This window comes from Tiliqua scincoides, chromosome 3, assembly GCF_035046505.1.
Source record: "Tiliqua scincoides isolate rTilSci1 chromosome 3, rTilSci1.hap2, whole genome shotgun sequence".
NCBI lineage: Eukaryota > Metazoa > Chordata > Lepidosauria > Squamata > Scincidae > Tiliqua > Tiliqua scincoides.
The window spans coordinates 171,189,970-171,215,133 of NC_089823.1; the positions used below are offsets into that span (position 1 = coordinate 171,189,970).

General features: G+C 43.6%; 1 protein-coding gene across 1 annotated transcript in view; it reads left to right on the plus strand.

Moving 5' to 3' along the window:
• Positions 1-25,164, plus strand: part of C3H10orf90 (chromosome 3 C10orf90 homolog) — a 130,875-nt gene that overhangs the window by 64,206 nt on the left and 41,505 nt on the right. The window lies entirely within an intron of this gene.

Consider the following 25,164-nt stretch of genomic DNA (forward strand, 5'->3'; position numbering starts at 1 on the left):
CAATCTTAAGGGAGGGCACCAGGATGAGGTCTCTTGTTATCTGGTGTGCTCCCTGGGGCATTTGGTGGGCCACTGTGAGATACAGGAAGCTGGACTAGATGGGCCTATGGCCTGATCCAGTGGGGCTGTTCTTATGTTCTTATGTTCTTAATCTTCAAAATATGAAGAAGCTGTAGATGGAAACTTAGCAATGCAATCCTACTCATACTTCCCTGGGAGTAAGTCTCACTGAATTTAGTAATCCTTACTTCTGAGTAGACATGCATAGTGTTGCACTGTGAGTATCAGGGTACATTGCACATAATAGGTATATACTACCATTACTGTTTCCCTGTTGTCCCTAGAGCTACTGAGCAAGCTCTGCTCGAATAAAGATAGGGCAATAACCAGTGTTGGGAAAACCCAGCATGGCTTGAGTCGAGTCACCGCCCCGCACGACTTGACTTGAAAAAGAGTCCTAACAAGGGCATTTTCCAAGTCACCCTTTAGTAACTCTAATGGACTTGAATCTAATCGCTCCCCTTTTAAAATCCTCCCTTTAAAAAGTTAAAATAGGGCTGCTGCCAGGCTCTGTGTGTGTGTTGGAGTTCTCTTTGAACACTCCCCAGCTGTCCCAACCCATCAGTAAACAGGGCAGGAGGGACTGAGTGAGTGCCGGAACAGAAAAGGGAGGAGGGTCACAAGCAGCAACTTCGAGTCTTGCCAGGACAACCCAATACTCCCCCAAATAATGAAAGAGCCAAAAAGCCATAAGGTTGGAAAGCAGCCCCAGGCAAAAGAGTTTTGTCCTGCCTCCCTAGGCTTTTACAGCCAATTGTAAGGCAAGAATCCCCTTGGGCTCTGCCTCCTGGTCTTCCTCAGCCAATGAAAATATACAAATGCCCATAGTTTGTCCAATGATCATTGGTTCCTTCCTTCCTATCAGAGATGGGGAAAAAGAACTTGCTCCCCCCTCCCACCCAATTCATTAACCCATTCCTGCCACCTGGGTGGAACTCCCTGCTGCTCGCTGTTGGAATGTTCGCCCACAAGGTTTTCCATGCAGTGAAAACAGTAAGCAGGCAGCCCCAGACACAGGCAGATTTGAGTCTGCACACATGGGGACCAGTGCAGAGTCAGGGGGCCCCTGACTTGAGTCTTTTTCAGAGTCTTCCATGCACATGAGTCACAGTCACCCCCAAATCAAGCATTTTCGCGACTTGAGTCCAAATGACCTTACTCAAGTTCCCAACACTGGCAATAACTATGTTTGATAGAATGCCTCCAGTATTAGTGAGTGATACTTCTTGTGCAGTTTAAAGTTTTCAGCATAAATTTCCATTGATATGAATGTTTTGTCCAAGCTACAGATGAGATCTTAGCACTGATTCTAGAGGGTGCCTTTTAAATTATACAATTATGAAAAACAGAAGCTTAACATACTAAAAATAGAACAACAGCTTCACCTGAGACTGCTAATCTGACAGGCAGATGTATGATAGTGAAGTCATCTTAGCAGCATTGGCATGGAACTTCATGATGACATTGCAGGGTTCACACAGGCTTGATGGTATTCTGCAATATATATTTCAAAACTTTTGTCCATGGTGTCAAGAAAAAACCATGTTTAGGAAAGAAAGTTGGATCTGTGATATATCTGGGGCTATAATACATTCAGAACACAGAAATGAAGCGCTCCTTTGTGACCCCAGTTTTGCTGGTATAAAAGGAATTGCTCGTTGCTTCAATTTTGCAATTACAGAATTTTGTTGAAGGACAAAGGATGACTCTTAGTACTCAAGAGTACTATCAAAAATCAAATATTTAGGACCCATCCAAAATGCACTGCCTCTCTGGTACCTCCATCCTTATATAACAGTGTCCCACAACACTGCTGTGAGTTAGGAAAGCTAGAAAATAGACTGTGGGAACCCATCTTAACTTTCCTTTTCCTTTTGACTCGCCCTATGAACTTCTATTAGCTGTGGAGGATTGCAGTGCATGCTCTACAGTGCACAGCAATGGGGATACAACACAGTCCAGTTGGAACAAGAACATGAAACACACAGGGAGAATTTAACTGGGTAATGATGACTTGAGTGATTTCCCCTGCACATTGTGCAGGGGAAGTCAACAGACAAGTCATGTTCCTTCCTTCCTGATCTGAAACCAGCTTGGGTCAGATGCTCCGTCAGCTCTGAGAGCATTATATTAATGGATCTCCCACAGTGCTCAGCATCAACTTATGCTAGCCTGCAATGCCTTTTAGTGGATGAATGTGAAAGCAGTCTGTGCATGATGTTCCTTTTAATAATGTTTATATACTGTGGTGAATATGAATCCTGGCTGCAATCCAACACTGAGCTCGGATCTCAGTGGTTGCATCCTTTAGCCCCCTAATGTTCAACATTATTAAGAAAAATCTGTATGGTTGTTTCTCACATGTCAGATTTACTGTTTGCTACATTTAAAAGGATTTTTTTTAAAAACCAAAAAACTCCCAACAATAGAATTATATTCCATTAGGTTGCCATTTCGAAAACAACAACTCAGCATTTGCATACAGTAATTAATGCCAGCAGTTGTAATTCTTCAATAAACATTTCCTACCTGGAAAGGAGTGTTTCTGTAATGGGGCCATGTGCATAAAGGAAGATTGGATCACTAGAAAGGAATTTTTATAAAATAAGTCTGCTAACCTTTATTCAAAGGTAATTACTATTGCAATACAGACAATGGGATGTATTAGTTGACCTTCCTTAGTCCCATTTTGTCTTGAGATTGGATAATTTCTGTACTGTAGACTTGAAACAAGTTGTAAACAGCTGTAGTGTAGCTAGAGCCGTGCAAAATGGTAAGTCGTGCAGGCTCCCAAACGTGATTGTAAGCAGCGCCTGCCACTCACTCTCCAAGCCATTCAGGCAGCAACAGCAACTCACAGCTGCCTGAAGAGCTCCAAAGTTGAGTGGGAGGGGCTGCTTACATTTGCATTTGGGAACCTGCATTACTTACCATTTTGCACCACTCTAGCTATGCTGCTGGTAAACAGTTATGAAAAACGGGAAGGCTTCCTTCATTTTTAGACATGACAGTACGATATGTGTTCTCTCGAGGAGCTGTGTCTCAATGGTGGAGCAAATGCATTACCTGCAGAAGATCCCAGTTAGATTCCCTAGCGCCCCGTTCTTTCTAGTTATTCTGGCCCCTCCCACCTTCTTGCAGCGTTTCTTTTACAAGACTTCCTACAGGAAACGACAATGCTTGTTGCCGAGTTTCTTGCAAAAGTTTTTATTTTTAATTGTTCAAGGTAGTCTTGATTAGTTTATTTGAGTGAGCAATTTCCTTATGGTCTTGTTCCTGTGTTCCTTTATTTGTGGTTTATATTTGTGACTGTGTATTTATTATGTATGATGCCATTAAAGGTTGTTGAATTGAGATTCGCTAGCATCACTGTAAAAAAATTTCAAGTAATTGGGCTGGGAGATACCTTTGGCTGAGACCCTGAAGAACAGCTGCCAATCAAAGTAGGCTGTAGTTGTGGACTAGTTGGATCAATGGTGTGAGGCAATGTTCCTCAAACTGTAGGTCAGGACCCACTAGGCGGGTCACAAGTTAATTTCAGGTGGATCCCCATTCATTTCAATGTGTATTTTATTTTTAATTGTATTCAACTTGAGGCTACCATGGCATGTGACCATGTGGAAAATGTTACAGATCTGTACTTTCAACAGGCTACTCTATGTGTATGCTTTAAACAATGATTGTTAATGGAGTTTACTCCTGGGTACATGTGGGTAGGATTGCAGCCTTTGGAATATTTAGGGAATTTCTTTTAAATAGATCAGCAACTGCTTGGGAGGGTTAAGAGGGTTTGGAAGATTCTTTATTTTAAATAATTTTTTAACTTGTACTTGTAAACTTTTAATTTACTTAAATAATTTATTTGATTTTATCATATGGAGTGTGCTAAAAATTTTCCTGCTTGATGATGTCAAGCCATGACATCATTTACAGGTTAATGACTTCAGTTCTGGTGGGTCCCAACAGATTGCCATTCTAAAAAGTAGCTTCCAGTGCTGAAAAGTTTGAGAACCACTGGTGTGAGACATTATCCAGTCTTTTCATACATTCATCTGATACAGGAATGGGTGTATCTCTTGACGCTTCCCATGCAGTAACAAGGTTTATTGTAACCTTATTATGTTCTTCCTGCTTTGAAGGTTATAAATAGAGCTAATTAGTAACTACTCAGAAGGTCATGGTCTTTCTTGTTGTGATCAAAAAATTAATGAGTACTCAATTACCTGTCAGCTGTTTAGCAGTGACAAATTGTAGGAAATGAGTAATATTCGTGAGACTTCATTAGAATTGGTGTTTGAGTTATACCTTTGAATGAAAGATAGGAAAGATCTATTAGATCATCTAATCCAATTGCATATTAAATGCAATGTGGTCCTACGGTTTAATAACTTAGAGAATTGCAGATTGATATTATGTGTGGGAGGCAAATGAATTCCAGCTTAGTGATACAACATCTCTGAGTATGGACCCAGAAACTAACCTGGATGGTTCATATACTGTTAATTACTGTGGGAAACTTAGGGAAAAAATTATGTGAGACATTAATACTTACATGATGCACACATGTAGGTTCTGTTTAGTCAGGAATAAGGCTAGAGTAGCCGTTTTCAACCACTGTGCCATGGCACAATGGTGTGCCGTGAATGGTCCCCAGGTGTGCTGTGGGAATTTGGTGGAGGGTCGTTTATTAATAGGACCATTGGGGGATATAAGCCCCCACCAACAGCATGGTGTACTTTGTCAATTCTAAAAAAGCTGATGGTATGCCTTGACAATTTTAGTACCTTGTCAGTGTGCCATGAGACGAAAAAGGTTGAAAATCACTGAGCTAGGGTGACCAGAGGCTAAAGTTATTTATTAATGAGAAACTTAAACATAGCACTAACAACTTAAAGTTTTAGTGCTATGGCATAAGCTTAGAACCTTTTGTTGTATGACACAGTTTCCCCATTCTTCCAAATTTCCACTTTATGCAAATTGGATAAATCCATAGAGGTCTGTAAAGATGTGTCTGCCGACTTTTCCTGCCTTCTGGCCCAGGCAGAGCTGCTCTTTAGTTTAGAGCTGAACAGCTGTTGTTGCCTTTAAATCAGTTTAGCTGCTCTTGCAGTTGGCTCCACATCTCATTTGTATTTCCACAGTTGCTGCTGTTCTTTCACTTCCAGTGAGGTAAGTTGGCCAGCTGACACCTTTAGTCCCAGAGACTGCTCTTCTTTGCTGTTTCTTCCTTCAACTCCTCCCCCCCATCTTTAATTTTCCAGCAAACCCTCTTTTTCAAACACCTCCCAATTTTTCCCCAGCTTCCAGCCTCATCTCCTGTAGGTCAGGGCCAATATTCTGTCTCAGGTTGTTATATGTTAGATGTTGTTTCTTACACTAGCCTTCATCAATCCATTGAATTGAAAGAGCTACTTCAGGCATGCCCAGTGAAACATTTGACTCGGGGGGGGGGGTGCACAGCAGACACTATAGCATAGTAGCAACTGTTTTTGAAAATTCCTCAAGTTTTATGAGGTCACCTAAGCCAGCGTTTCTCAAACTGTGGGTCATACCACCTAGCTCAGCAGGCATTGAAAATACAGAGCTGAAAATACAGGGTACAGAGCTGCTGGGCAGGATGGGCTCCTGGTGGGAGAGAGGTATGGTGCTTTGCTCTGAATAGGTGGGAAGATGGGAGACTGGAAAGGGGGAAGAGCTGTGTGGTTGGAGAAGGATCCAATTCTGTATTCTGTTTTGACTTCCAAGCTAGGATGTTTGAATTCAGAACTATGCAAAATAAGTATAAGCATGCTGTATAATGGAACATTTGACTGATCTTGGATTAGGTTAGAAGCCTAAATTGATGTTGTGACTTCCGACTGTGACATCACTTCCATGTTAATGACATCACTTCCGGTAGGCACCAACAGATTGTCATTCTAAAAAGTAGGTCCAGGTGCTAAAACGTTTGACAACCACTGTGCTAAGTGACATGGAGGAGGTGCTGTTTGAGAATTAAGATTCACAAGGCATAAGTTCCTTTGGATGTACAGAACCAGTTGTATGATTTTTGCATCCTTGCCAATGAAAAGTATGGTAGTGCAGTAATGCCTCTAACAATGTTGGGGATCTGCTCCTTGGAAGCTGAGAAATGCACAAAACAGTGCTATAAAGAGATAGCGTTGAAGCAAATGAGAATTGATTGGCCCCACACTGTCCAAAACTGACTACTCCCTTTGGCTACAATGGTTGTCAGCCCAGAAAGAAGAGAACTATAACAAAATAGGGCTAAAGGAGGCAGATTTATCAGAGATATTACTATACTGTGCTGTGTCTTTATAAGAGTATATAAACTGTATTTCTCAGGAACTACTTGTGGGAGGCCTGGTATGCTGTGTATTATTATTATTATTATTATTATTATTATTATTATTATTAATAATAACAGTATTTATATACCGCTTTTCAACTAAAAGTTCACAAAGTGGTTTACAGAGAAAAATCAAATAACTAAATGGCTCCCTGCCCCAAAAGGGCTCACAATCTAAAAAGATGCAAATGAATACCAGCAGACAGCCACTAGAACAGACAGTGCTGGGGTGAGGTGGGCCAGTTACTCTCCCCCTGCTAAAAAAAAAAGGAGCACCCACTTGAAAAAGTGCCTCTTACCCAATTAGCAGGGGTATTAGCAGGGTGTAGTAGCATGTTATGCATTTGAGAAGAAGGGAGATATCTTTCTTTTCCCTGTACATATATATCTGGCTGGAATACTACTACAGCAGTGAAGCACACGTTCTGGAGAGAAGGAGACTCAAGGAAGGAAGGGGAATTGGATAGGAATTCTTTGGTTTGGATTTTAATGTGAGCAAGGGAAGAATGTAGGCACCATAATGCTTGTTTGTTCTTTGAGGTCAATATCACAAGCCGTGCTTGTGTCAGGTTGCTGTGAGCTGCACTCCCCCCCCCCCATAACAAATTGGGTACCACCAATGCCATTGGTTCTGAGGTTTGAGTATCAGTTGGTTCAGTGGACTCCCTAACTGGTATGGCCCCCTGACCGGTATCTAGCCAGGCCAATTCTTGATGTTATCCTATATAGTCCTGCAAATCTATTGAGAGTCTGGAAGTATGAATCTTGGTGTCATTACTAAACACAATACTTCTGCTGTGTTCTACAGTTACATATGCTCCAAAAAAGAGAAGGGAGATTATTGAGATTACTATTCTCTCTGTTACTATTTATTATCCTGGTATAACCTGTCATTCACATCATCCTCTCATTCATTTGGATGTTGAAGAAGTTAATCAAAAGATGAGGTGAGCTGAAATGGAAAGGACTGCTAGTAAAATCCACAGCTTGAGTATTTTCAACTTCTGCATAAGTAATTGAATAAATCATTGCTGGGGTATTATCTCTACTATGCAGAAGTCAGTAGCGTGCAGAGTTCCCTAAAAACATAGTGATGTGGTAGTCAGCAATCCTGAGTTAGCAGCCCCTGAAACAACCTTAGCTATCCTTTCTAGTTCTGAATCAGCAGTGCTGTGCAATTGACTATGCAAATCTTCATGCGCAAGTAGCATTTTTTTACCATTTTATTTCATCCAGTAATTTCCATTTAATTTTTTTATTGTCACACTTCCTGACAGTAGACTCTGCAGCTTGCAAATAAAGTTTGACTTACAATGGAATTGTGGAGTTTAATAGCAGGTGGCAGCTGACGATCTGTCAGTTAGGAATACATCTCATTGCTTTTCGAGAAGATGCAAAGTGACTCGATTCCAAGTCCTGAACTTTTTTTCTTTTTTGTACATTATGGAGTGAGTTTGCTTGAGTGTAGTTGGGAGCAGTACATATAGCATTGAAATATAAGTGGACCCCAATTAATCATAAAGCTAGAGTTGTTGAACATTCCGGTTTTCTTAGTGATGAAAATATTTTGAAAATTTATATTTTCTTTCTCTTGAATATTTCTTTTAATTAGTGATTCTACCTAGTAGAAAATTCAAAAATGATTACATGTCTCCTAGTAGCTGCCAGTACGTATATTGCAGAAAAATTGGAAGCACTTGAACTACTGTTAACTTTAGATTGCTTTAATAAGCTGTGGGCAATTGCCTGTATGACTTAATTAACTCATTATAAAAGGATGGTAGAAGGATTAGACACAGACGGATTTGATGAGAAACAGATATTTTTATTGACTATTGGAATAATAACTTTAGAGAAGTTACAGCGCAGTGCTATACATGTCTACTTAGAAATAAGTTCCACTGTATTCAATGGGACTTACTTCCAGGAAAGTGTGTATAGGATTCAACCTTATAATCCCTTTGCACAATTTTCTCCCTTTTTGTAAAGTGAATGTATCTTAAGAGAGGAAATTCATTCCTTTTGATTTGTTGATTGTTCTTCCTGGTAGATGTTTGTATTTAAACTTTTTTCTGAAATAATAAAAGGTAATTATTACGCTGTGCCAGAACCACCACAGAACCACACTATAATAAAAGGTAATTACGCTGTGCCAGAACCACCTTTCAGAGCGCGATACCATAGTCTTTCGAGACTGAAGGTTGCCAATACAAAAAAAAGGTAATTATCTGAAATAATAGAATATAGGGACTCTCGTTTCAAATATACAGAATACTACATGAGATATGTTTCACACCATATATGAGATAAATTAATTTTTTTAATCTGGTGTTTCAGTTACTTCCTGTTGTGGTTCTGTTTGGAAGGGGGGCATTTTTCAACCTCCACAGTGACTTTTATCTGAGGTATCTGAAATCGCCAAACCAGAGAACAGAACGAATAAAGTGTTAGTCTGGGATAGACATTGTACTAAAGAGCCCAGAATTTGTTGTTGTTTTTTTTAAAGAAAGATCTGTGGGTGGATTTTGCTTTTATGCTCACACAGTAAGTAGTCACCAACTATTTTTGTTGTGGTAAACTGTATAAATTTCCTTATAGTTCAGTATAGGCTGGTGTAGTAGAGTTCTGTTTGTGCATAGAAACATGTCTCACAAGTCCCTCCCTAGTCACGTGCCCTGCTCTTATCAAATTTCTCTTAAGATCCTGTTTCTGGTCAGATCGCATGGGCCCTTCTAGTCCTCTTAGTGTGGTTGCCAGTGCTGGTGCCACCCTCCTCCCGGTGCTGCACAACACTCCGTGTACTCAACTGGAGTGACACACAGCACCCAGAAATGGTTCGGTGGTAACGTGATGATGTCATCGTGCACACCACTGAATTGCTTCTGAATGCTTTCACCATTTCTGGTTGTTCGGGGCCTGGGGGGCAGAAGATCCCATCTACCAACCACAGCTGGAAGCAGCACGAAATCTGATCAGCAGGAGATCAGGTGGCATGCCCATCACCTTCCCTAGGGTGCAGATCACCCCGTTTGCTACGCAACTGAGCCCACCACAACTCTCCTATTAATGGAACTATGTATGCAAGGTGGGATTTAAAAAAAATCTAACACATTGAATATGCAAATACTAACATACTAAATCAGATTAAGGGTTCAGCCACCATAACATCCTACTCCCAAGAATGAATTAGAAATATCAAAAAATTTCATTTCCTTATAAAATTAAGAACCCAATCCTATTCCCCCCCTCCCCACTGGTGTAGTCATGTCAAAAACGGGGGGGGGGGGAGGCTTCAGCAGGGAAAGGTGATTTAAATCTCCTTACCCCCATATAATCCTCCCAACCTACAATGGACCTCCTCAGACCTGCACCAGCGGTTTCGTTGATGCAAGTCCAAGGAGAAGAAAGGGGAAAAAGGATCTGGTACATGCAATCACTGCCGGATCCACTCCTTCCTGTAGCCTCCCCACCCTTGTCACATCCTTCACCACTCCATTTTGCCCCTCCTTGCCACTTCTGCTGCCTTACCTGCTCCGGCAGGTGTAGGCAGTTCTAGCGATGGACCTGGAATGATGCCAACTTGTGTAGCAGCGCTTCTAAAATGGCAGCTGATGTTCCACGCTCTGTTGGCAGCCATTTTGTGACAGCTGAAGTCTCTTCTGCTGTCTCAAGGCCCTATATAGAATAGCCTAATCCTGCATAGAAATTAGCTGCTGTTTTTAAACTGAGGGCTCTAAGCTTCATTCATATGCAGAACAAGTCTGCACTGGGGCCTAGGCCACATTTCTGTTTGTTCCCTGTTCCTTTAGAACAGCAGTACCCAAACCCCTGCCCTGGGGCCACTTGCGACCCTCGAAGCCTCTCAATGCAGCCCTCAGGGAGCCCCCAGTCTCCAATGAGCCTCTGGCCCTCCGGAGATTTGTTGGAGCCCGCACTGGCCTGACGCAACTGCTCTCAGCATGAGGGCAGCTGTTTGGCCTCTCACGTGAGCTGTGTGGGATGAGGGCTCCCTCCACTGCTTGCTGTTTCACATCTGTGATGCAGTAGCAGCAGCAAAGGAAAGGCTGGTCTTGCTTTGTGCAAGGACTTTTATAGGCCTTGAGCTATTGCAAGACCTTCATCCATTCATATAAGTTCATCTTTAATATATTCACTTATGTAAACTTATGTAAATTTATTCAAATTTTAAATGTAAATTAATTATTTTTTTCCCCAGCCCCCGACGCAATGTCAGAAAGATGATGTGGCCCTCCTGCCAAAAACTTTGGACACCGCTTCTTTAGAACAAGCTTTCTGAAAAGACACAAGTTGTATGAAGAGAAAAGCCATATATTTATCCTGTAATGTAATGATGCTGAAGTAGTGGTGGTATTCTCACTTTAGTGTGTATACTACTAATAAATCTACTCATAACTTGTCCTGTGGGAATCTCAGTCATGTAGTTGATGTTCATTTGCTCCCTTCTGGCCACATTTCAGTCATGATGATATGGGTTAATCCATCAGGCATGCTACATTTGGCAGAGGATTGTTGTGGCTCATCATAATGTGTTGGATTAAGTGATTTCCATTTTCATTCTACCCTTACAATTAACTGAATGTGATGTTATAGATATGCAGGTATCGCTGCCCACATAAGAAGTTGCCTTTGCGACAGATAACTGAAAAGATTATTGCACCAGATGCCGTCTGTCATGTTCTGTGGGCAATTTACTTCAAACATGTATTCGCAGATTCAGGCTCCAGTCCTAGAGTGTACACCAGGGGTGCTCACACTTTTTTGGCTCGAGAGCTACTTTGAAACCCAGCAAGGCCCAGAGATCTACCAGGGGGGAAGGAAGCGTCTGACAGACACCCCCTTTAATGTATGGAGCCCCTGCTGGAGTCTAGTCAGTTTCGTCAGTTTTGTTGCTGCATGCCTGAAGAGCAGCTAAAGTGTCAGTTTCAGTGTCAGTTTAGTGTCAGCTAAATATGTCAGTTTTGTCTAGTCACTAGACGAAACTGACATATTAACAGTTTGGAGAGACAGGGCTCTGCGATCTACTCATTTTGCCTCGCGATCTACCGGTAGATCGCGATCCACCTATTGAGCACCCCTGGTGTACACAGTTTCTTGAGAGTAAGCTCCATTGAAGGTAATGGGGCTTCTGATTAAAGAAGCATAGGATTGTGATGTCAGTGAAATGTCAAATGACATTTTTGACAAATTTTGAGTACTTATTCCTGTTATTTGTGGCCTACATATAAACACAGCTTTTAAAACATCTGAAGAAACTCTTACACAAGGGAACACTCACACTTTAGTGAGTCTTATCTTCAAGCAGTTGACCTAAAGATCACTCTTTGTCCACTGAAAGGGGCTACCCTTCAGTCACGTATGGATGACATCACAAATTATGCCATTCTCATGGAGACTGCACTGACATCAGCATCCTTTTATGCCATAATCTGTGCTCCAAATGGGTTTTATTTATTTTTCTGAGTTTAACATCAGTTTTCCATTGTCCTACCTTAAATAAGTACAAATTCACTATATAGCAGAATTAAAACCTCAATCGTGGAATGAAGCTTACCAGATGTCTCGTAAATACTGGGTAAGCTGTAAGTTCTATGAACATTGTTCTTTTTCAGGATGGTGATAAAAGCTAGTTTTAGAAATTCTTTTGTTTAAATGTAAAGAACAAGCATAAAATCTTACACGATTTATATTTTAGTACCCTGCCACAGACAGGATCTTAAAATGAAATAAGCAGAATTAAATGAAACATTTTTCATGTTAACCTTATAAACATTTTGAAAAGATTTTTTTTTTAAACTATAATTACTGTGGGTATATAACTGGACTTAGTTCTGCTGGTTTCTTGACTCTCAGAGCCTCATAATAATGTTGCTGTAAATCTGAATTAGCTGAAAACTGAATAGTAAGGAAGTTTAATTTGGTGTTTCTGATGGTTCCTCACTTTCATCTTTTTTGAAGCTGTAGGGATAATAACATTTAATAATCATGTCAGGGAGGGATGGACCTTGCCATCAAATTGAGTTTAGGGTCTAGATTTCTAGCAGATTGAGCTCAGTTCCATAAAACAAAAAACAGCAATAAGGGGTTACCGTTTTCTGAGTTGTATTTTCAGAAATGTATAATTATTCCAAAATAATTGATGGATATAATAAACTAAGAAACCGAATTTCTTGAGATGCAGAAAATATGGAAAGGAACAGAATAATAAAGCCTCTTTAGTTTTACCTTAATCTCCTGCATTCCAGGATACCATAATACAGAGCCCTTGAATTAAAAAAAAAAATCTTTGAGAAGCAAAGGGAGAGAAAGTAGTGCAAAATAAATATTTCTTGTTAGCTGTAAAGGAGCAGAAACCACTTTAGTTGCTGTTTCTATTTATGTATAACAGTAGCTCGGCTGCGGACCTCCACAGCTCCATGCCCATGGCAAAGCTCCGCAATGGCACCCCCTATGGGCTATTGTCACCCCCCCTGCGCAGAAATCCGCCCCTCTACTCACCAGAGGCTCATGGAGCCTCACGCAACCTTCTCCCACATCGGGGAAACCTCTCTGAGGTTCCCCAACGCTATAAACTGATTCTCACCAGACGCTCCAGCCTTCCCAGCATCAAGATCACGCGCAGCTATCAGAGTGCTGCTTGCGACACCGACCATTCCCTGGTGTGCAGCAGAGTGAAACTGCAAACAAAGCGACTGTACCACACGAAAAAGGAAGGAAGACCTCGCATTGATACCAGCAAGACCCGGGATCAGAGAAAAGTGGAGGAATTTGCACGAGCGCTTGAGGAATCTCTTCCAGGCCCGGTCGATGCAAACGCATCCAACAGATGGGAACATTTCAAGAATGCCGTTTACAACAACGCCTTGTCCATATTTGGCAAGAAGACCAACAAGGCGGCAGACTGGTTTGAAGCCCACTCTGAGGAGTTGACACCAGTCATTGAGGAAAAGAGGAGAGCTCAAGCAGCATACAAGGCCTATCCCAGTGAGCGCAACCTGCAGGTCCTCTGAGCTGCTCACAGCAAAGTCCAGCAGACTCCCAGGAGATGTGCTAACGACTACTGGCTCCAGCTCTGTTCCGAGATACAGATAGCAGCTGACACGGGCAACATCAAGGGGATGTATGATGGTATCAAGCAGGCCCTAGGTCCAACACAGAAGAAAATTGCCCCTCTGCCACAGGCGAGGTCATCCAGGATCGGACGCAGCAGATGGAACGCTGGGTGCAGCACTACTCTGAGCTATATTCCAGAGAAAGTGTAGTCACCGAAGAAGCGCTGAACAACATTGAGTGCCTGCCTGTGCTGGAGGAGCTTGACAGTGAACCAACCCTAGAAGAACTTCACGTGGCCCTGGACTCCCTTGCCTTTGGCAAGGCACCTGGAAAAGACAGCATCTCTGCTGAAGTCCTAAAGTGCTGCAAAGAGATGATTGTCACTGAGCTGCATGAAATCCTCTGTCTCTGCTGGAGAGAAGGTGGAGTACCTCAAGACATGAGGGATGCAAACATCATCACGCTGTACAAGAACAAAGACGACAGGGGTGACTGCAATAACTACCGTGGCATCTCTCTCCTTAGCGTTGTAGGAAAGTTGTTTGCCCGAGTTGCACTAAAGTGGCTCCAGGTACTTGCAGAGAGCGTTTATCCAGAATCACAGTGCGGATTCCGAGCCAACAGGTCCACCACTGATATGGTATTCTTCCTTAGACAACTGCAGGAGAAATGCAGGGAACAGCGACAGCCACTCTTTATAGCCTTCATAGATCTCACGAAGGCCTTCGACCTGGTCAGCAGGGATGGCCTCTTCAAGATTCTCCCCAAGATTGGATGTCCACCCAGGCTCCTCAGCATCTTCCGATCCTTCCACAAGGACATGAATGGCACTGTTGTCTTCGATGGCTCCACATCAGACCCCTTTGACATCTGAAGCAGCATGAAGCAGGGCTGTGTTCTTGCACCAACTTTGTTTGGGATTTTCTTTGCTGTCCTGCTGAAGCATGCCTTTGGAACCGCAACAGAAGGCATCTATCTCCAGACCAGATCAGACGGAAAGCTCTTCAACCTCTCCAGACTGAGAGCAAAGTCCAAAGTCCAGCTGAAATGTCTGCGTGACTTCCTCTTTGCCGACGATGCAGCTGTCACTACCAACTCTGCCAAAGATCTCCAGCAGCTCATGGATTGTTTTAGCAAGGCCTGCCAAGATTTTGGACTGACGATCAGCCTGAAGAAAACACAGGTCATGGTTCAGGATGTGGACTCACCTCCCTGCATTACAATCTCTGCAAATGAACTGGAGGTTGTCCATGACTTTGTGTACCTTGGCTCAACGATCTCTGACACTCTTTCTCTCGATACCGAACTAAACAAACGCATCAGTAAAGCAGCTACCACGTTTTCCAGACTCACAAAGAGAGTCTGGTCCAACAAGAAGCTGACGGAACATACCAAGATCCAGGTCTACAGAGCTTGAGTCCTGAGTACACTTCTGTACTGCAGCGAGTCATGGACTCTTCGCTCACAACAGAAGAGGAAACTGAACACTTTCCACATGCGCTGCCTCCGACGCATTCTCGGCATCACCTGGCAGGACAAAGTTCCTAACAACACAGTGCTGGAACGTGCTGGAATCCCTAGCACGTATGCACTGCTGAAACAGAGACGCCTGCGTTGGCTCGGTCATGTCGTGAGAATGGATGATGGCAGGATCCCAAAAGATCTCCTCTATGGAGAACTCGTGCAAGGAAAGCGCCCTACAGGTAGACCACAGCTGTGATACAAGGACATCTGCAAGAGGGATCTGAAGGCCTTAGGAGTGGACCTCAACAAGCGGGAAACCCTGGCCTCTGAGCGGCCCGCTTGGAGGCAGGCTGTGCAACATGGCCTTTCCCAGTTTGAAGAGACACTTGGCCAACAGGCTGAGGCAAAGAGGCAAAGAAGGAAGGCCCATAGCCAGGGAGACAGACCAGGGACAGACTGCACTTGCTCCCGTTGTGGAAGGGATTGTCACTCCTGAATTGGCCTTTTCAGCCACACTAGACGATGTTCCAAAACCACCTTTCAGAGCGCGATACCATAGTCTCTTGAGACTGAAGGTTGCCAACAACAAAATAAATTGTGTTTCCAGCAAATCAGAAGTGCAGTTTCCATCCCCATCGGGAGCCTCAGAGAGGTTTCTGTGGGGTCCTAGCCACCAGCACTTGGGGCATCTGCCCCAGGGAAGTCTATGGTAGGTATGCAACTGCAATAGCTGATGAAAATTCAGGTTCCCATAATGACTGTAGGATGTTTGAAAGCAAAGGCTGTGAGGTGTGACATAGAAAGCAGTCTTGGATTTGCCCACTCTGGACTGCCTTTGGTACAATTTCATGCCGTGTATGTTCAGTGAAAGTATAAGAAAATGGCAGTTGAATGGTGGGTGAAGGTTTGATTCATGATGCTTGGAGGAAGTTTGCTGTAAGGCTGAGTGCAGGGGCTGCTTCACTGGGGATGCAGAATCCATTCTGTGTCTGCTCTGTACTGCTGCTGCTTTGTGGATTGCATTATGCAATTATGCTCACGCCGTACATCCGTAATTCAGTTCCCAAAATGGTGGCAGCACCAGGAGGCAGCAGAAGTGACAGAAATAGATACCAGGTGAAATGGAATAGCAGACACCGTGTAAAGGGCATTAGGGGAAAAATGGCCACTGGAATGGCTGCTGAGATGGTCCACTGCTTAATCAGTCAATTGGTTAATTAACCAAACACCTGCTCCTGCCACAACATTGGTAAGACCCTCCCCCCCAATCTTTTGATTAATTTTGCCCTTACCATGACATTCCTCCCTTCTAAGGCCCCCAATTTTATTTCATCACCCCAATATTGGTTGAAATGGATGTTTCTTCAACTCAGGACATCTAGTATGGACCCATTTCTCATGAAGGATCAGATTCTGAAGAGGAAATTGGTATAGGGTCATTCAATTCACTGGAGCAGTGCTGATGTAGATCTAGCATGTTGGGCTCATAATTTGGCAGCATGGGGCTTACAACTGGATCTCATGAACTTGTTTTAAACGTCACATACCTAAGGGCATATTTATTGTGTTTTTAGATATTTCACATTCATGGACTTTTGGTCTCGTATCTTCCAGCTTGCGTCAATGTGTGTGGCTTTATTTCACTTGATTATACAATAAAATCCTTAGTTATCCAGAACACACACATGCAACCATCATGAATTGCAATGTTTTGTCCTTTTTCCTGCCAGCTGTCCCATAGTAAACTGCTGATTCACACTCCTGGCACAAATTAGTATTAGGTGTGCAAAAAATTTTTTTTAGAAAGCTAACAGCTGTTTATGACTAATAGGATCTTAACATTTTCATTGCCTGTAAAATTCGTAGTTTGTATAAAACCTTGTGTATCATCCTTAGCAGTGTGGTTCAAGCAAAGGTTGTTGCTCTCATACTATGTCTTACATTCTTTCTAGTTCTCCTGTTCCATTTCTTACTACTTTCTTTGGTAAGAAAGTTTTAATGGACTCTGTTAGCAGAAATCTTTCCATAGTAGATAGATAGGGACAGCCCAACAGGTAGCACAGTCTATGCTTCCTAGAGCCCAAGGCTGCAGTGGCACTGAAATGGCAACTGCTGCATCTAGTGGGGCCAAGGAAGCAGCTGCAGGCTTCCTTGAGGTAAGGGAACAAATGAACCCTTACCTCATATAGCAACCCGATGGCCCCAATTGGTCCCCTCAGATCTGCGCCTGCTATTGAGCAGGCGCAGAATTGAAGAGACCTGTGTTGGGTCTCTCAGGCCAGGAGGGGGGTCAGGATATGGTGGCAGAGCCTGCCACCATCTCTGCCCCCTCCCTCCCTGCTCCCACCCCTACCCCGCCTTCTCCCCATTCTGGAATGCCTTTCCCCACTCCGACTTACCACTCCACTGCCCAGTGCTTGCCCAGAGCTCTGGGCAGTGTGTAATGGCTCTACAGCTAGTGCAGACTCAGTGTGGACTGAGCCAGCGGTGAGTGTCACAGGTGTGCCTTTCAGTCCATTTGCGACACTCTGCGCTGGCGGAGGGCTGGTGCTGTCCAGCCCTCCGCCCAATAGGATCGGATCCAATAGGATCGGGCCCTGAATCTGCTGCCTGATCCTCCTTAGACCTGCCACCACCATACTTTCTCCCCCCAGCAAAAAGTCAAGAAACAAAAACAATACAGCCATTTAGCTTACCTTTTTCCTCCCAAACAATTTGACTAACCAAGAAATGAGTGTCCCAAAAGCGTATCTTTATATGTTTGGGAATCCTGGTTTTATACATAAGGCATCTTCCCATGCTATTTGTATGAAATATATTAGAATGAACATGATTAGTTTGGGGATAGAGCCGCCTGCTGAGATGATCCATACCCTGTGAGATCACAGCATTCATATTTAATGCCTTGAAAGGACTATAGGTATCTATAATTTAATTTCATATTACGTTCTTTTTTATGAAGACCCCTAAATGAGCTATAGCCTTTTCTTTAACCTGTATTTTCCTTCAAAAAATTCAGCAGGAACCTGCACAGCCTAAGGACCAGCTGCCTGAAAATGTTTGCTTTGTAAAAGAGGTTGCTTTTCTACAGCATGATCAAAGTGCCAACTTGGGGAAGGCAACAAAGATGGTTCGAGGTATGGTTAGTTATCCTGGGCAAAAATAAATTTTTAGTTTTACAACTAATCGGAAGAAAAGATGGAGAATCCTGTTAATGCATGAAAAGCAGTTTTACTCTAGTTCTTGCCTCTTTACCCTCCATCAGTGCTAAAGAAAACCATTATTAAACTCTTTATTGCTGGCTTTTAACAGCATATCATTTACAAACCTGTAAAAGTTGATGTGATAAATATTGGAACTACTAAGGCTGCCTTCAAACAATCCATTTTTGGTAGAACTGTAATGTTCAAATCCTTCTGGAGAACAACCACTGGAGTCACTGGGAGAATGAAACCATATACTTTACCATGTAACATGTTTCATATCCTCGCTACCTGTTGCAGATCCTTTACTGGCCATTGTGGAATCTACTGCCCATTGCAAAGATCTTATGGCAGTGGTTCTCAAACTGGTGGTTCGTGACCCTTTAAGGGATGGGGCAAGGGCAGCGATGTCATCCCCTCCTTCAACTTGTGCCAGTTGGCACAGATCCAAGTAGAACCATTGGTGGTTCAGAGGATAACAAATGGATCAAGGAAAATATTTTTCCTTTCCCCTCTCAAGCTTCCCAATTCTCCCCCCCCCCATAGCATGCAGCCTTGCCTGTTTTTGTGTAGCTTTTTGCTGTGCTGAGGAAAAGGATATGATTGCCCTGTCAATTGCTAAGAACTGGTGTTCTACTAGTCAGTTTCCTTGACTGTATGAGAATGGTTTTCTCATTGTGCAGTCCTGTGAGCCTGGCGAGCATGATGTCAGCACAACATGTTTGGAATCTTAATAAGCATATCATTTGTGAATTCTGGGGATCCTGAAATCTGTCTAGATGTCTTATCATTCAGAGGCTGATTCAACCAGATTTGGTATTTCCCAGCTTTGGAGGGTAGCCAAGGACAGCCGGATCACAATATATGTTAGAAAGAGTAAGTTGTATTGATGTGCAGAAGCAAGAGAAAGTTTATGTACAGAAAATGAAATAAGTAAAAGAAAGCATATACTGTATATGGAATAGGAAGTGGGCAAACAAAAGCTTACAGCAACATCCCTTCCACTTGTGGGGGTTCCTGAACAGCAGCGGACAGGCTCCAACAGGCCAGTTTCCAGGCTATGCCTGTGCAGTTCCTCATCCACTGACGAGATCCAAAGGGTGGTGGCATTTCTGGGGGTTATGTACTTACTCTCACAGATGCTGTGAGAGATTGTGTCTGATACAAAAATCTTATATACTTACTTTCTCATGCAAGAAGTCTCTCCCCTCTGGACTTGTCTTATCTAAACTACGCAGTAAGATCATTTGTATTAGGCAGAGCCCTGTGCTTCTAGGAAAACACATCTGTGGGAAAGCAGCAGCTCCAGGCCTTGGTGAAGGAGGAAGCAGACAGGCCAAATAGTGAGCATTCACCTGAGCTCAAAGCCTCACAAGGCAGTTGTGTAAAGTGCTCTGTGCGCCATGTCCTTTCTCCAAAACTATCACTGGCAGGTTCCCCCTTTTGTGCTGTAAGTGTACATTACACAATGACAGAAAAATATGGCCCCATGCTGAATGCTCTGTTGTTCGCTTTATGGACATATCAGGGGTATGTTGTAATCGGCTGTAACTGGCTGCATGGTGTGGGTGGAGTGGGAGGAGGCAAGGAACAATGTTTTGACTCCTCATTGAATTCAGTGAGAGAGTTTTTCACTTATATCACCTCTGTAGTCGGCACACCAGCATCCGGGGTGGGTGACCTGGTCTGAGTTTACAATTTGGTATAAGGCCACTCTGCCCCCAACCCATCCCTGATACCACTCCTACTTTGGCACTTCTGCCACCAGAGTTGCACTGGCAAAGTGAATATACAGGTGCAAGAGCACACCAATATGTGTATACAGGGTCATAGGTCCCCTGTGACCGTGGCATATCTAGAATGCACTGCATGGGGAACTTCCACTAGAGTTTAAAGCTTCCTAAGTGGCTTAAGCTCAACATAGGTTTGTTCCCCAAGATTTGGAATCCTGACTGTAGATGTTAGGCTGCATGATGGTGAACAGTACATTGAGATCTTTGTAAAACGTATAGGCCCACTTTTACTTTAAGGCCTATGTTTTCATACAAGATGTTTACATTGTTTGTAAACTTGAACAAAATGTTTGCATTTCAGCTCAATCCCCACCCCCACCAATGAAGCAGCACCAAAATGACTTGTACTGCATCCTTGGGGGGGGGGGGCGGTGCTGGTCCCAGAGGTCTACTCTGAGTAAGTGGATATTTGTTCCCATCCTGAAAGTAAACCTTTGAGGTGTGAATGGGTCTGCTCAGAGATCAGATTGGGTCCAGGAAGGGGGTTTGGGTTCAGCAGACCCATCCCTTCTTGGACCTGATCTGTCCTCCTTCCCACCTTCTGTCATCGCCCTGTTCTGCCCTCCCCCATCCTGCCTTCCCTGCCTGGGTTGGCAGGCCAGCAACTGTCTGTCACTGTGCGTGGAGCCACTGCAGCCTCCCTGCTGGTGCTCTGGCAATGTGCGGCTTTGCACTTTTACCACTGCCATAAGGCAGTTACCACTGGTGGAACATTAGTTCCACCAGCAGATCAGCCCTTTAGGACTGGGCTATTTGTTATACATTTGTGTTTTTTAAATGAAATAAAAATAATATGCTTGTTCTTATTTGGGATACATTACACTTTGAGTTGTTGATTGAAGAAAAAAAGATTTGCTTTGTTTTACCCCTCTAATGCATCATAATTAAAACTAGACTTCTGGACTTCTCTAAGCACCCTCCATCTTTCACTGCACCAACAAAATTGTGTAGGTCATGCAGTTTATACATTCTCTTTCATATATAACATCAGCATGTTATTAATGGAATCATCCTGCTTTCTCTCTCAGCTGATTTGTTCTCTTATGGTTTCCCTCTGCATTAGACTTCTATGTCTTTTTTCATTAGCTTTATAGTATTTCTTTGACTAGGATAATAGTAAAACCCTATCTCCAGCCAATTGCAATTCCAGTTATTCTCTGCGGGTTGCATATATTTCCAGTTTGTTGCCTGGACAGCCAGCAATACCACTCTAGATAGTCCTAATGAGAGATGCCTTATTCCCCAAACAATACACTAAAATGTTCCCAGAATATGAAAAGTGGGCTGCATGATCTCAGCTTTTTAAGCACCTCATTCTCTTTTGTTCCTTGTACATTATATATATATCTGCATATTTTATTGTAAATAATTGACAGCTGTTTATGTTTTATTTCTTCTGTGCCTCTAACTTGTTATATGAAAGGCAGAACCAGATATGGGCCCAATACTGAAAGATTTAATTGGCAAGAGAAATATTTACCGAATGCAACTCCAAACATTACTCAATGCTTTCACGTATTTGCCAGATAAATGGCACAGATTGTGTGTGGTGTGCTTTTAGACTGTGTTTGCAACTAACATGACATATTGCTATAGTTACAGTTTAGTCTACCCTTGTGTTAATTCTTTTTAAAGGTAAACCAGTCCTATACTGGTTCCTTGCTAAATGATGTGCCTCAGTTCTAGGTGGGGCTTCCAATACATGAGTGAGAAATCAGTGATTGCCAGGGCAAAACTACCTACCAGATGCACTGAAGCAATTGCTTCATGGAGTACATTAGACTGAGGGTTGTGACTATGGGCATGTGGGCACCATGGGATAAACTGACTGCTCATCCACAGCTGCTACCACAGGACCAGCTGACTGGCCACCTTCACACTAGGCATCCCCACTAATGTGCCATAAAACAAGCAGCTCCTTCCCTTCCTTACTGGATTTGAAAAGGGGAAAGAGTGGCAGAGAAAATAGAGGAGATAACAGTTGAGTACTCTAGTACTTTGCAGGGGGAACACCAGCTGCCATAGGTTTTGGTTTGCTTACCCTTGTTTCTTTTCTTAAGAAAAGGTCTCTTCCTTTCAATGGGGGCTGTCGAATCACAATCTTAAAAGTCAGCTTAACCAAAACGTTCTAGGTGGGGTGAAGCAGTGCACCAGGTATGATGGTGTACCTACTGGCCCCACCTACAGGCCTGCTACCATAGCTGTTCTTTGGCAACTTGTAGGATGGGGATGCTGCCTTGTTTTGTAGCTATCAGCAGATGTATGTTCTTGCCCTCAAGCCTGTAGAGGTCTCTTCCTTGGGGATCTGTGAGATTGCATTCCTGCATTTAACAGCTTGTCAGAGGGGTGAGATACAGGTAAAGCTTCTGCTGGCTGCATACTAACAACCCCAAAATGGAAACATTTCTTCACTGAAATGTAAGCTCCAAAATATGCTTTTAACCCAACAGATTCTGGCATTGGTAGCAGCAATGGTAACATTTCAGAAATGTCTAGTGATAGGGCTACAACAATTACTCCATTAATTGGGAAGATTAGTTGATTCAAATCTGTTTGAACAACTAAAAAGATGTCCAAATTAATCAGAAAGCAGACTTCTAAAAATTATTGTTGTTCAAGCAATTACTTAAAACCCCTTCATAGGGTAGGTGCTGTCACAACCATCACCCTTGGGGTCAGGGAGAGATTAGAGGGAATTCCCAAACCCTGGCAGGATGTAAGGCACACCCTCTTCCACCAGCCTAATCCACTTAACTCTTGAAGGATAATGTAGTCTGCTTATAATACTATAAGCACCCAGGTTCTTTTGAAGTACATTCCCTTGGTCTATAAAATGTGTTGCACAATCTTCAAAATAGAAGGATTTTATTATAAAACAGATTAGACTTTAAGGGAGCTCTAGTTGTTCCCTAAACATTAGTATATGCATTTACAGTAACAGATCAAAATAAGAAAGGTTAGCTAACTTAACAGGAGATTAAGAGTTACCAACATTACAGGCCAGTCAGCTACATAACACTCCTTCCAGCATGCTCCAGCACAAGGACTGCTAACCCCAGCTTCCTTCCTCCTGCTGTTCTTGTCCTCCTCTCTGTGAACCCACACCCAGGTTTTATATTCTAAATCAGGGGTGCCCAAACCCTGGCCTGGAGGCCACTTGCTCCCACTTACACACAGGTCCTAATTTGGCCCACATGGAGCCCCCAATCTCCAATGAGTCTCTGGCCCTCCAGAGACTTGCTAGAGCCCGTGGTGGCCTGATGCAACTACTCTCAGCATGAGGCAGGGCGTAGCAGAGGGGGGTAAAGGGGGTAATTTGTACCCGGGCCCAGGGTCAGAAAGGGGGCCCAGGAACCATAGGAGGAGGCCCAGAAAGTTCCTGGGATCTGACATTTTCCTATCTCACCTGAACTCACTGCCTTCGCATGATGCTGGGGAACAACCATGTGTATGCAGTGTTTGCTGCTGCAAGCCATACACACCAGGCCCAAGAATGCATCCATGACCTTCCTTAACACAGTATCAAATCTGGGAGGAACCTGACCTGCTACAGTAGCTCTTTGGCTTGTGGATCCCATAACCATGAAGGAGCAGCTCAGGGACCCAGCTGTGGGGCTACAGCTGCTGCAGAGGTTCATTTTGGTCCATTCTAGTGTGAACCAAAATACAAAGATGCGAATTTTATGCAATGGATTTTATATACTTCAAAGATTTTGGAAAGACTTAGGAGTGTGTTTGGTTTTCCATATTACTTTATCTAGCTGCCAGTGCCACATGGTTGGGTAGACCTGGGCTCTGCATCAAGAGGCCTAGTAGACCTGGGCTCCAAAGACTATTGTGGCTATTAGCACCCTCCCCCTGCCCTATTTTGCCCCCTGTTCTGCCTGCCCCCACTGCCCCCTCCCCCTTTGGGAAGGGGCCCAAGAGTAACTTTGTACGCCCCAATAAAATTCCTCTCAAAGGCCCTGGCGTGTGGGCCAAGGGCTCCCTCCACCTCTTGCTGTTTCACATCTGTGAAGCAGCAGCAGCAAAGGAAAGGCCGGCCTTGCTTTGTGCAAGGTCTTTTATAGGGTTAGAGCTATTGTGAGACCTTCATTCATTCATATAAGTTCCATCTCTAATATATTCATTTATGTAAATTTATTCAAAATTTAAACATTAATTCTTCCCCCCCCCCAGCCCCCAACACAGTATCAGAGAGATGATGTGGCCCTCCTGCCAAAAAGTTTGGACACCCCTGCTCTAAATTATCAATTAGCCACACCTGAATCACCTCACATCTTCTTTTACTTAGCAACGAGCTTAAAATCTCTCTTAAAGGAATAGGCCACTTGCCCAATCCCGTGACAGGTGCTGACTTAGAAGAGACATTTTCTGCTTCTCTGAGGCTGTGAAGTGCCACAGGTCCCTGTGTCTTGGGAGAGGCCATCCAGCATCTGTGACAAGCCTCTGTGCACCCGCTGATCAGGTTAACATGTCCTTGTTTTACTATAGCTGCACAACAATAGTAGGGCCACTTACATCAATATAAAGCCATTGTGAATGCATACTTGAGAGCCCAGTCCTAACTAAAGATTCAACCTTAGTGATGGAATTAAATGACACACTGCTAGCACCTGCAATGAGGCCACTAGCACACATGGGCTAGTGGAGAAGCCACCTTTCCGCAGCACCATGTAAGTTGGTGATGGAGGCAGACAGTGAGAGGAATTGGGTGGGGAAGGGGAGAAAAAGGGGCATGTCTGGGCAGGGAGGGGGTGGGTGGGAGGCTGAACAGGGGAGGGAAGGATCCCAGAGGCACTGGCGCGCACCAGAATCCTATCCCTGTTCCCTCTCTCTTTCCTTTCCCTTACTCTCCTTGGTTCTGCACCAGCAAAGTGTTTGGCACAGATCTGAAGAGACCCATTGGGGCAGTGAAGGCTTGCTCCTCAGTAGAGGAATGAAAATCACTTTGAGGAGAATTCCATGACTACCCCCCCATGGGCTGCAGCATACACTCTGTTGGCACAGCTGCATCAGTGGGGGGGGGGGTTTACACCCCAATCCTGAGCTGCTTAAAGTGCAGGACTGACACAGTGGCAAAAACTGCTGCTGCTGCATCCGCCACACCTTGGGCAGCCGCCACCACCTCCTCAGGAGAAGGGGATGTTTGTCCTCTTCCCCCGAGTAAAGGAAGTAGCACTACAATGGGGCTACTCGATTCTTCAGCAGCTCTGGAACTGCT